This window comes from Triticum urartu, chromosome 2, assembly GCF_003073215.2.
Source record: "Triticum urartu cultivar G1812 chromosome 2, Tu2.1, whole genome shotgun sequence".
NCBI lineage: Eukaryota > Viridiplantae > Streptophyta > Magnoliopsida > Poales > Poaceae > Triticum > Triticum urartu.
In genome coordinates this window covers 128,001,012-128,010,382 of record NC_053023.1, presented here as the reverse complement: position 1 = coordinate 128,010,382, position 9,371 = coordinate 128,001,012, and positions in this window count along the sequence as shown.

The following is a 9,371-nucleotide window of genomic DNA, read 5'->3' as shown; positions in this document are numbered from 1 at the left end:
CTCCTTCCCGTCAGGCCCCACTGGTCCGACCTCGGCCATGTGGTTTGGGTCAGACTTCGTAAAACGGGTCTTCACCATGGCCCAGGCTTCCCTAGCGCCTTGTCGGCAGGCCGATATCTTCCACAACCGGAAGCGCCGCCGAGCTCCCTTCAGCTTCTCCGCAAGCTCTCCAAGGCCCTCGGGCATGGAGTGGGCAGGCCATAAGGCTTGGGCAACACCTCGCATCGCCTGCCGAATTCGCTCGTGCAGTTGCATGAGTTCGGGAAGAAGGTCACCCGTAGAACCGGGCATCTCCTCTGCAGGACGACCTGTGAGCATACCTACAGACATTACTCTGTTAGTCGACTTCCTCGCCGAACTCTTTTTTCAAAGTTCGTTCAAGCACTTACTAAATATGCCGCGTCGAAGCCGCTGATTCTCCTTCGTGGAGTCCGACAGCTGGCCACGAACATCTTTAAGTTCGACGTCCAGCCTGGTGTTGGCATCCTGAAGATCATTCTTCTCTCGCCCTCACCTTTGTCAACGTACTCTCACCGGCCTTTAGCCGGCGTAAGAGTTGTTGCTTTCGGATCGAGTCCGGCGCCATCTGCAATATGATTTGTCAGATTTGCACCCACACCGCACAATACTAATCTTTCGAAGTGTATCTTACCTGAGGGGGTCTCTTTGGGCTCCCCTGCTGCGGCTAGTGCGGCCTCTAGTTGGGCCTTGCACTTTTCCAGCTCCTGGGACAGTACGGTATTCTTCTTTGTAAGAACCTGCATATTAAAAGATCCTTAAATCAGTTGCTCTAACTGCTTCAAGTCTCGGGGGCTACTGGCATATATATATATATATATATATATATATTTGACCAAAATTTTCTTACCCGTATGTCTTTTACATACTGCTCCGTGGCTCTGGCTAAACCATTTTGAGCGCGCACGGAGGTACGCATCTCCCGAATTAAAGGCATCTAAAGCCTCTTGGGAGAAACAAGCGTCGCGTAGAACTGTCCGGCGACGCCTGTGGTTCATGGCACTCTCCACTTCAGAATTTGTGGCAGACAGCCTGTCCGCATCCTCTGTCGGAGGAGCGTCCGGTGCGCGCCTTGTGCTCGCCTCCGCTTCCTGGCCAGACGTTGGAGCCTGGCTGGTGGAGGCGCGATTGGCAACCTCTCCGGATGTAGTCCGGCGAGGTCTCTTCGTTCTGAAGATAGCACGAACGTTAATATGCCCTGACAGAATAACACCAGGGAAACAGAGGGTGCGCTATACCTTTGCGCCGGCATCTCAGTCCGGACTACATTCCTTTTTGCCCCACGGGGCCCTGCGGCCCCTCGTTGGCTAGCCGCCGCAGGTTCGGCCTCCTGCCTCGGAAATCTCCCCTGCAAAACACGGTTGTCGTCAGAAACACCGGAATACGTGAGAGTGGAATCTCTTTCAAGGGAATGGGACTCCGGTTTCTGTCACCTGGGAGGCCGGGATTAACCCTGGGTAATCCGCCGTAATGGCTACCAAGGTATTGTCCTTGCTTAGCTGATGGAACACCCCGTCGATAAGCTCGACTGATATGTCCGGATCCTCTTCGGGGTCCAGATTGAGGGACCGTTCTGGGTCCTCGGGCTGTGGAGGGCGGCTGTTTATATCCTTTACCTCCTGTCGCAGTTCCTGCATTGAAGTCGTTAGACTACCTATCCAACCGTGGGAGTATAAAACAAACGGGCAAGCGCAATTGTTCACTTACCCAACTTGGAGGATCGTACATACTGAATCCGGCCCGCGGGTTGACGCGGAGGAGTTCCTCCTTTTCTCCCTTGTACAAAGAGGATAAGATCTTTACTAAGGCGGCGGCTGAGGCCGGCCCCTTACGACCGTAACGGGTGGCGTCATCCTCCCCGTTGAAATCCCACATGGGGTGGCCTCTATATTGAAGCGGCTGCACCCCCCGCATAATGCATGCGGCCATGACTCCAATCATGGTTAGTCCGGAATGGGCCAACAGTCTTATCTGGCCCATCAGGTAAAGGACGTCTCTGTCGCTTTCTCTCTGAGAGCTCCGCGGATGCCAGCTCAAGCGTTTCTTCAATGGGGCACTGTTGAACTCAGGGAGACCGACCCGGATAGGGTCCGGTAGCGGGACGTCATCTATGTAAAACCATTCCGAAGGCCAGTCCTCGTACGCCTTCTTCGGGGTTTCGGTCCCGGCGATGCGCCATACTTCGGCTCCGCCCACTTGGTAGATAGACCCCTCTTGAGAACGGGGCACCAAGCAGAATAACCTCTTCCACAGCGCGAAATGAGCCTCAACGCTTAAAAATAGCTCGCAAAGGGCGACGAAACCCATGATATGTAATACGGAGGCGGGCGTGAGATTGTGCAGCTGGAGACCGTAGAACTCCAGAAGCCCACGGAGAAATGGGTGAATTGGAAATCCCAGTCCACTTACTAGATAGGGGACGAGGCACACCCGCTCTCCTTTAGAAGGATTGGGGGTGCTCTCCGCTTGTTTTCCGCCATTGTAGGTGGCGAGACCGGCTCGGACCAGGACCATGTATGACTGGGGGAGAAATCCCTTCACCTGAAGCGACACTAACTCGCTATGCGGGATGGTGCAACTCTCCCAGTCCCCGGGTTTGGGACCGGAGGGGCGAGGGGAGGAGCTGCGACGGCTGGACATGTTGGAATGGGCCTTTGCTGGAAGCACTCTGATGATGACTCGTGAAGAGGAGAAGATGTGGTTTGCACCTGAATCCCCATCCCGTTAAATAGGTGGCTCGTTTATATGGCTAGTGGTGTGGATGTAAAAACGCCCCGGCTTTTCGCATTCGTTTGACACGTGGAAGACGGCCATTATTGGGCGTGGAAGCCAAGGAGCATTACATTACAAAAATCGGACATTATTCCTACAGGTACACAGGATTTGGAGAAGAACCCGCCTTGCAATGCCGAACAATCTGCGCGCTAGACTTATCGTCATTGAAGCCTGGTTCGGGGGCTACTGAGGGAGTCCTGGATTAGGGGGTGTTCGGGTAGCCGGACTATACCTTCAGCCGGACTCCTGGACTATGAAGATACAAGATTGAAGACTTCGTCCCGTGTCCGGATGGGACTTTCCTTGGCGTGGAAGGCAAGCTTGGCGATGCGGATATTCAAGATCTCCTGCCATTGTAACCGACTCTATGTAACCCTAACCCTATCCGGTGTCTATATAAACCGGAGGGTTATAGTCCGTAGGACATCAACTCCATATACAACAATCATACCATAGGCTAGCTTCTAGGGTTTAGCCTCCTTGATCTCGTGGTAGACCTACTTGTGTACTACCCATATCATCAATATTAATCAAGCAGGACGTAGGGTTTTACCTCCATCAAGAGGGCCCGAACCTGGGTAAAACATCGTGTTCCCTGCCTCCTGTTACCATCCGGCCTAGACGCACAGTTCGGGACCCCCTACCCGAGATCCGCCGGTTTTGACACCGACAGGGGGAGTATTCATTTTTTTGAGCGTAATAAAGAGGCACTTCCTTGCGTGCGAAGATATAGCTGGTGGGTCCGAGCTGTCAGCGGCGGTAACGTTTTTTTGTGAAATACAGAGGCCCTTTCGGTGGGTCCCTGATGTCAGGTGGAGGAATCATTATTTTGCGCGTAATAAGGAGGCATTTCCTTGCGTGCGGCCGTGGACCCAGCTGTCGGCCTCTCCACGTATAGTCCACTTCAGATGCATGTCGGTCGTTGACCATGTTGACCAGGCCGCGCCGAGAGCACCAGGGCGGTGGACGACGGCGAGGCCTAGGAAGGGAACGACACGGAGGCAGGGAAGACTCGGCAGTTGTTTCCCACGCGGAGGGGAGTACGACTGTACGAGGGTTTACTGGTTCGTCTGCCATCGCCGGAGAATAACAGCAGGTGTGGGTGAGTAGAGGGATGGCTAGGCCAGCGATGGGAGTACGGTGGGGCGGTGAGGCCTGCGCGGCAGCAGAGCCGGCCGCGGGGAGGAGGGAGCAGGCAGTCCCGCCGGCGCCTGTGTTTGAGCGGCTGGAGCAGGAAGAGCAGAGATTGAAGAAGCACGACGGCCGTTGGATGGCCATCCAACAGTCACTGCTTGTGCGTCAACCTTTTTTTAGGAAAGCCTCAAATCTGTGGAAAATAGCATACAGCCCATTTGCTAATTCTTAAGGTTTTTTGGAGCCCATATTCTTTTTGTTAGCATTACAGCCCATATTGTGGCCACGGTTAAAAAATTATACGAAATTTTGCATATTTCGGTGCGGTCCGAACTGTTTTTAATCCCGAAATTTCGACTCACATTCAAACTGATTTTAAAAATAAATGTATATCAATATAAAATCCAACAAATTCTCCACGCATAAAAATTAATGTAATTTAAAATCTTGAAATGAAAAAAAAGATATTTGAAACTAATTGCCGGTTTGATGTGTTTTAAAAATGTACAACCCATTTCTCATTACTGATGGGCCATTTTCTCGGCCAGCCGAATGAAAGCTCTCCTCGTCTTGAAAGATTTGCAGCCCAACAGGCCTGACAAAGCGACTTACTTGGCAAATCACAAAAAAACTGGGCTGTGGCCGTGGACCCAGCTGTCAGTCCATTTGTTTTTTAGTCCATTTGGTGGGCTGGGTGAAACAATGATGTAGCATCTATGCAGCCCATTTAAATCCCATTTGCATTTTTCTCGAAAGCCGCGGACTTGCTGGGCTGGGTGAAAATATCATGTTGGGCTAGACGGAGAAATGTTATAAAAACATAAACACATGATTGCACGTCAGTAAAATCTTTGCAAGCTTATGTACGCAATCACTAGGAGTTAACTTGCCAAGTTATATATAAACAATTATTATTATTATTTTGTAAGAACTTTCAACTTATGAAATAAAATATCATTTTAATTTGATGAGTTAATAGTACGTGGGGTATTATTATTTTTTAGGCTAGACGTGGGACAGTTGAGTTGGTTCTAGGGGAAAGTACTGGGAGAAAACTCAGTTTACATCGAAAAAGAAAGTGGGAGAAAATTCAGAGACCTGCTGGGTCCACCTGAGGAGGGGAATATGTTGGGAGGAAGGAGATTCAAAGCACGGCAGCCGAGTGAACTAGTTTTTTTACGGACAAGTGAACTAGTTTACATACATAAGCAAATTGCCACTAAAAAAAGCAATCAGGTTAATGGGTTCTTAAAAGAAATATTTCGGACAAAACAGATAATTACGACACATAGGCTAATGCATGAAACACTCACATGATAAAGGTGCTTATAAACAGATAAAGTACAACATCTAGACCTTCCTGGCACGCTTGATCATGACGCTGCGGCTGTCCGTGTACTCGTCGGTTACGGGAAGCAGACACGCCCTCATGTCCAAGATCTGCATGTACATGTCGTAGCATGCGTATGCGCCCTTGGCCGCGTAGGTTATGTAGGCTAGATTCAGAGGTACCTCCCACGTGTTCAGGTCGTCTTCTTTCATGTTGGCGTATCAGGGGTCGATGATGGTCTCAGCGAGGTCAACCACGGAGTCCTTCTCCTGCCCGTTGCTGATGATCTTGTATTGCTTCTGGATGTCGACAAGCTTGTTGCACCAGATGGCCGAATCGTCGCGTTCTTCCTTCTCTCCACCGTAGCGAAGGTGCAGTCGGCGCTGCCGATGAAACGGGCGAATGCTCCAGAACCTGGTGCAGCCATAGGACTGAGGCGAGGCAGAGCTTCACCGAGTCCGTATCGTTGGTGTACATCACATTCAACTTGGTGCAGCCATAGGACTGAATGGCGAACTCAAAGGGGAACTCCTTGCTGAAGTCCATATCCAGCAGGCTCACCCCTCGGATCGCCATTGGAGTCTCTTCGAGTGAACGAGTGTGTAGGCGGCGGCAGCAGTTCGTTTTTTCAGCTCTTGGGGAACTGGATTCAACAGTAAGCTGAGTGTGTACAGGCGACAACAGTTACTACCCCTCCCTCGTCCGCTGCACGCCCGGCAGAAGATGCACCCTCGGCCACACGTCGGTTCACGAGCGGGTCTGTATTGGTACTGTAATAACAGGAGTTAGTGGTCACTTTACTTAAATTTAATTAGCTTTAATAGAAATTTGTACTTAAAACAAGCAATGCATTCGCTCGTTCTATCAGTGCCACAGGATCAACATGCACAACAATTAGAATTATTATTCTCAGGACGCACACGATCATCACATTTGTCGCACTTTCACAAAAGATAATACTACCGAGTTTGAACTGTTTGTTATGGTTGTTGTCCTCTGCATCATCATGCCGTGTTTCCCAGCTTGCAAGATTCAGAACCAACAAATAAGATCCAAATAATAAGTACAACAAAGATGCCTACACATCTCATTGATTCCCAGCTTGCAAGATTCAGAACCAACAAATAAGATCCAAATAATAAGTACAACAAAGATGCCTACACATCTCACTGATTCCCAGCTTGCAAGATTCAGAACCAACCCATTAGAGCCTTTTGATAAAGTGAATATCGGGATTAAATCCATCTTGGCTAGCCATGTCATACAATCGAAGAACTTGGCGAATGCTCTTGACCGTCACAACATCTGTAGTTGAGTATTCCTGTTTGCACAGCATGTTTGCACAGCACAAACAAGGAGACAAGAGAGCATGATTTCGCTTTAATAGCGGCCTCCTTGAACTCAACCTCCAGCTCTACTTGGATGAGGTCTGCCTGGAGTTCCATGATTCAATTCATGCGCCTTTTTCTGCAGTTCACCTGAAATGAAGCAAAGATTGCATCATTCAGCTAGCAAGAAGTACTTGCTCTTGTGAGCTGGCAGGTTCTTCTTTAGTAGTTGCACTAAAATTGAGGAACATTAAGGTTGGCTGTCCGGCTCATGTAAGGTGCAACTATAATTTTCTTATCCTTTTGTGCAGTTCCACTAAAATAAAGTGCCATTGTGGTGACAGTGACGGCTCCATCTTGCAAAGGCTAATAAAATGTTGCACGAGATTACCAGCAGAACTTGACGGAGATTTTGGAAACTCCAATCACCATTTTGTGCAGTTCCACCAAAATTGAGAGATGTTGCCCACGTGACATTTTAGTTGAACTGCACAAGACACTCATTCCAAAAAAAGTGTTTTCTGCAGTTCACCAAAAGGTCACAATAGCAACAAGGTGAAATGGATATCCCTATCTGCACAAAAAGATAGAAAGTAAACAGTTGCTGGTCAATAAGAATATACGAAACATATACAAAATGAAAAGAAGCATCTTAATTATGTTCATGGCAATCACGCAAGGACAATAGAAATTTTAAAACGTCAGCGGCTTCATGTTACCAGAAGCATTACGATCAACAATGAGATTCCTCAAATATGGGATTACTTTAATGGTGGCATTGCTTGTTTACCAGACACAGTAAATCAACAGCAGCTAAAGAGTTGGTTTAAGGGCATGGGACCGTGGGGACACCAGGACACTCAGCAGCGTAAAGGAGCAACTTACTTATCATACTGGGGAAAACAGCAGGAGTGCCATTGTACTATGTGAGGGCAGCAAATCTAATCCTGGAGACCTTTTACTATGTGAGGGCAGCAAATCTAATCCTGGAGACCTTTTACTATGTGAGGGCAGCAAATCTAATCCTGAGACCTTTTACTATGTGAGGGCAGCAAATCTAATCCTGGAGACTTATTACTATGTGATGGCAGCAAATCTAATCCTGGACATACTCTGTTGGCTTGTCCACCAGCCGCCACTTTCTATCCTTTTTTCAACCAATAATAGATCTGTTCCTTATCCAGTTTGTACTGCGTTTTCCCATTATTTCCCTTTTCAACCAAGAGACCGGTTGGGTATCCGGTCTCTACTACTTTCACCATATTATTTCCTCTTTGAATCAAGTCCTAGATTCATGCTACAACTTTCCCCCCTTTCTTCGTTGTTTGAACAAAGCCCTAGATTCGAATGCATGAAGTAGCTTTACCTCTAATAATACTAAAAATTTAGGTGGCTTTGGAAGAGCTGATGGGAGTAGAAAAAGATGCACATGCAGACACGTGGGGAGCTGGGGCAGTAGAGCAAGGCCGCTTTCGAAGAACTTATACCTGAGGGTCGCCGGGATGTCGGCGGCGGCAGGTCGGATCTGCGGACAATACGGCAGGGAGGAAGAAGGGTCGGAGGACCTCCCGAGCCGGCCATGTGTCGGAGAGAACGGCACAGGGCAGAGGATCGGGCCCCTCCGGCAGCTGTGGGTTTCCTCCCTCGGCGCGATGACCGCGTGAACGATGCACCTTTTAGTCCTCTACACACACCGGCCGAAGGGATCCGACCGGATCTGTGACCAGCGGTGAGCAGAGAGAAAATGTCGCTACCGCTGTCTTGTTTATATCTGGAGAGGATGAGAGAATGAAGAGAGCAACCCTAGTAAAGCAAGCGCTCAGGCCCCTGCGTCCATATATAGTGGAGTGATTATCTTTTTTCTCTCCACAACAAGCGTTTCAATTTGTGTACGTGGCATTAAAGAAAAGAAACTCTCTATTTAAGGTGACTACTGTACGACTCCTACTTACTACTAGTAGTACTACATATTGTTCACTTGTGCTCCCCGCCCCTCCATTCATTGAACAACCCCACGGGTGAATAAACATACAGTAAGTACTGTATTTATATAGAACGAACAAGCTCGAACTATTTTCGCGTAGTTAAAAGTTGAGGGCGGGGCTTTTCCCGGGCAGTACGCGCGCAGTTTTCGGGTAGGGCCAGAAGACTATTTTAAAAAGAAATTAAACTTCGAGACGGCCACATAGCATGGAGCCGACCCCAACGATTTTAAGCTTACATAGGCACGGTACACGCTATCCTAGACTACTATACACATGAAACTGCCACACGAGCGTCCGGGCTGCGCTTGGCTCTTCGCCTCTTCGGGAAGTCGAACAATGATGGAATACTACTGCACTGGAGGAGTACTACAGTACGCTTCTGGCCATCTGACACCGATTGAACTGCTGCATGTCCACCGCGTGCGGGAGGGAGAGCGTGTAGCGAAAGCTTCTCCTAGTCTTGCCAGCCACCACGCTCATGGGCGAGGGAGGGACGCTCCTGCCTTTGCGTGTATGACAGGTGGGCCCTACAGGTGTGTGGCCAACCTGTCATACAGCCAAAGGCATGTGCAGTTAAGTCCGCGAGGGAGAGGATAATCAAACTTCTCGTTGATGTACGAGTTGACGCGACACATCAAAGCACTGCACTCGATATATTTCAATAATTTGCGTGTGTGACTCCCAGATGCAGAGGCCGGGGGTCATCATCCTCCTTTTCGAGAAAAAATAGACGCGTGTGTGAGAGGACGAGTGCGTGCGTGCACCTCTTCTCTTCCTGTATAACGTACTACTAAACTCAGA